The sequence below is a fragment of the Poecilia mexicana genome, unplaced genomic scaffold, assembly GCF_051168715.1.
Source record: "Poecilia mexicana isolate PSO_F unplaced genomic scaffold, ASM5116871v1 scaffold_10, whole genome shotgun sequence".
In the NCBI taxonomy this organism is placed as follows: domain Eukaryota; kingdom Metazoa; phylum Chordata; class Actinopteri; order Cyprinodontiformes; family Poeciliidae; genus Poecilia; species Poecilia mexicana.
Genome location: NW_028263379.1, coordinates 13,639,935 through 13,644,056, shown reverse-complemented (window position 1 = coordinate 13,644,056; position 4,122 = coordinate 13,639,935). Strand labels below are relative to the sequence as shown.

Below are 4,122 nucleotides of genomic sequence, written 5' to 3'. Positions count from 1 at the left end.
AGAAACACGTAGTTGCTTGGATTTTAATCGGTGCGTTTTGCATCCACTGAAAACAAAGATGTTAACAAATAAAGTGGACAGAATGCTGTACGTTTAGTGATATTTTCACAGTTGCGGTCTTGACTGGTCTTGAAATAAAATGCCGAGTCCTCAGCGCCCGAGACCGAGACAAGACCGAGACCAAATGCGGTCGAGTCCGAGACGAGACCGAGACCATCAAAAAATGGTCTTAAGACCGGTCTTAAGACCAAGACCAACTTCGAGTACCACAACACTGCTTCACATTGTGTCACATTACAACCACAGACCTTTAATGTGATATGAGTGTAGGTCATACATGGCAGATGTAACCCAGGGTGGAAAAACTGCTCTTAGTCCCGCCTTATTGCCCCATTGGTTCGAGTGACAGTCAGTCACACAATGCATGCAGCCAATTGACACACCTGATGTAATTATTTAGGCTTGCTCCAGCTTTCCCCAGTCAGGTGTGAGGGGGAGAGCTGGAGACAAAGGAGCTACAGGTTGGTGTTCTCAAACAATCAGTTATCTCTTTGTTTGTAATGCACTTTTTAACCTCACAATATAAAAATCATGTAGATCCATAAAATCCAGTGAGTTTGGAGCCTTGAAGCTGCCATGCTCCCAACTATTATTGAAATTGGTGAGTAGTGAGCACAATGTTTTGTTGTTTCAGCATGTTGGTTGGTAGCCAATGCTAATTGTGATCATCAATTGTTGTAATCTAACTTCTTTAAGATGATGAGATAAATGTTTCTTCATTTGGTCTGATAGATTAGATATATTGCATTTATTTCTGAGTGAAACTGAAAACTCTAGTTAACTAGCCGGCTGGAAATTTACTGGTCCTGTTTATTTTAATACAGGCCAGGTGATCCCTTTTTAGGGTAAAAGATGGCGAGCTTCTGAAAACTGGCTGGAGCCAGGAGAGCCCCAAGAATCACTTCATCCTGGTCTGGTCTGTATCAATTCCCCCTCCATCTCACCACTCAGGCACACACTCCATTACTCATCTTTTCATCCGAAAGAACTTGCGCTGGGACATTATCAACTTAAATATCCGGATAATTCAACCATGGACTTCTGAATGTGTGTCGGTCAGGTTTTGGACTGACCAGCGGGGAAATCAATACCAGTTGTGCACAAATCAATGAAGGACGGCCGCAGTACTGTGTATATTTTTTTGTTTGTTTTTTATTTTTTGGTCCTATGTATGTTTGTCTTGCATTGTCAACTTTAATTTTTGTCTAATACATGGTATTGAAAGTAGTTCTTTTGTATTGTTTTATTGATTACTGACAACAGCTCCAGCAGATGAATTCTAGTCTTCTGATTTTTTCCATCCAGTCCTTTTACACTTTAAATAGTGCTACATTATTGGCGAGCTAGCCAGGAGTCAAACCTAGAATCTTCTGATGTAGAAAATTCTGTTGTCCCAATAGTTTCTCCAGTGGAAAAACAACCTGTTGAAATTCTTTCAGATTCTGAGAGTTTGAAGTCAGTTGTTGAAGTGGAATCAATTGAACCAGAATCTAGTGTCGAAGAGCAACCTGATGTTTCTGCAGAACAAGTTCCACCTCATCCTGAAGATCTACCTGATCCAGGCAACCCAGTTGGTGAAACTGTTCCTGATTTTGAAATTTCTTTAAACAGATCCCCAAACCTTGATGGCATAAATCAAATTAATGACATCTCTCCAAGACGCTCAACACGTCACAGAGTGGCGCCTAAACGGCTTCAATATACTACTTTAGGCAATCCGCTCGTCTCAGTTGTTCAAACTTTATTGCACAGTTTGTCTGATGCTTTAGTTTTGACACCCACCACTTCCAGTAATGTTCACATTGTTTAATGTTTACATGTCACGGGACGTGCATGATTTAAGGGGGGGAGGGTGTAACCCAGGGTGGAAAAACTGCTCTTAGTCCCGCCTTATTGCCCCATTGGTTCGAGTGACAGTCAGTCACACAATGCATGCAGCCAATTGACACACCTGATGTAATTATTTAGGCTTGCTCCAGCTTTCCCCAGTCAGGTGTGAGGGGGAGAGCTGGAGACAAAGGAGCTACAGGTTGGTGTTCTCAAACAATCAGTTATCTCTTTGTTTGTAATGCACTTTTTAACCTCACAATATAAAAATCATGTAGATCCATAAAATCCAGTGAGTTTGGAGCCTTGAAGCTGCCATGCTCCCAACTATTATTGAAATTGGTGAGTAGTGAGCACAATGTTTTGTTGTTTCAGCATGTTGGTTGGTAGCCAATGCTAATTGTGATCATCAATTGTTGTAATCTAACTTCTTTAAGATGATGAGATAAATGTTTCTTCATTTGGTCTGATAGATTAGATATATTGCATTTATTTCTGAGTGAAACTGAAAACTCTAGTTAACTAGCCGGCTGGAAATTTACTGGTCCTGTTTATTTTAATACAGGCCAGGTGATCCCTTTTTAGGGTAAAAGATGGCGAGCTTCTGAAAACTGGCTGGAGCCAGGAGAGCCCCAAGAATCACTTCATCCTGGTCTGGTCTGTATCAATTCCCCCTCCATCTCACCACTCAGGCACACACTCCATTACTCATCTTTTCATCCGAAAGAACTTGCGCTGGGACATTATCAACTTAAATATCCGGATAATTCAACCATGGACTTCTGAATGTGTGTCGGTCAGGTTTTGGACTGACCAGCGGGGAAATCAATACCAGTTGTGCACAAATCAATGAAGGACGGCCGCAGTACTGTGTATATTTTTTTGTTTGTTTTTTATTTTTTGGTCCTATGTATGTTTGTCTTGCATTGTCAACTTTAATTTTTGTCTAATACATGGTATTGAAAGTAGTTCTTTTGTATTGTTTTATTGATTACTGACAACAGCTCCAGCAGATGAATTCTAGTCTTCTGATTTTTTCCATCCAGTCCTTTTACACTTTAAATAGTGCTACACAGACTAACACATAATGGTGTAAGAAAAAAAAAAAAAACATGATTCTTAGTGTTTTTGCTGGTAAAAATCTGAAAAGTGTGGTGTGCATTTTTATTCAAGCCCTTTCTGAGTGATTTCAAAATAGTCTTTAGGACTGATGGTTTTGCCAATTTGACTTAGAAAAATAGCTCAAGATCAACCAAGTTAAATGGAAAGCATCTGTAAACAACAATTTTTGAATTATGCTACATAATATTCACGTCTGAATTTGATCTAAACCATTCTGTTTGCTATTTTGTGTCCCTGTCATAACATCCAGATTTCTGAATAGCTAATAGACTTTAGGTGATTTCTGAAGAAAACTGATTTGATTGGTGCTGCTGGATTTTGCATATTGGTGTGAATGGGGGTTAATGCATAAGCGTGCCACAGATCATAGACAAAGAAATGGTTTCTCTTCTCAGAGGATCCAGGTTTAATAATTTGGATTATCTGAGAGTCACATCTTTCCTTTATTTTATCCCCAAACTTCATATGTGTCCACATTAGGTTCAAAGCAAGTGAGAATTAGAAACAAAATATTCTCTGCTTGGTGAGCATTTCAGTGTCCAGTTTCCTCCAAACAACATTCTCTGAAGGGTTTGGCTTAGTCTGCAGTCCAGTAAGCCAGCTGTGTGTTTCTAGTACAGTCGGCCAGGCCGTGCCAAACCTGTAATCGCTCTGCTGCGCCCTAAACTGCTTCTGATGTCTGAGTAAATACACCACATGATGAGTTGAATCCAGGTGCACACATAGTAACTTTAGCACATGCTGCTTACGCACTTTTATTTCAAAAAGATAACTTCCATTATAGTGGAAGACCTATTTTAACCTCGATGCAGCAGTTTTCATAAACACCGTGTCCAAGTCGAGTTTGAGAAAGTGAGTAGCAGCTGAAGGGCTTTTTATTTATTTATTTTTCCTACAAAGAAACCACAGGTGCTGTATTTTCAGAGCACATGAATACAAAACTGGGTTGTGTTTTTGTTTTTGCGATTGAATCCATTGCCTGCAACACTTTTTTTTCAGGTATTAACTCCCTAGGCACACAAAGCATAAGTCAAGGGTCTATCACTTGGATTCGGCAGACAAAGAAGGATGGTGCTGATCTTGGTTTTTTCTATCAGCATCTGAATCCCCACC

General features: G+C 39.9%; 2 long non-coding RNA genes across 2 annotated transcripts; both read left to right on the top strand.

The window, feature by feature from the left end:
* Nucleotides 1-376: 376 nt before the first annotated feature.
* Nucleotides 377-1,287, top strand: LOC148156930 (uncharacterized). The gene is made up of 2 exons (XR_015764467.1): nt 377-661; nt 885-1,287. It is a non-coding gene; the product is annotated as an uncharacterized LOC148156930 (long non-coding RNA).
* A 150-nt stretch (nt 1,288-1,437) lies between these two features.
* On the top strand, nt 1,438-2,855 carry LOC148156929 (uncharacterized). Its single transcript, XR_015764466.1, has 2 exons — nt 1,438-2,229; nt 2,453-2,855. It is a non-coding gene; the product is annotated as an uncharacterized LOC148156929 (long non-coding RNA).
* The last annotated feature ends 1,267 nt before the right edge of the window (nt 2,856-4,122 follow it).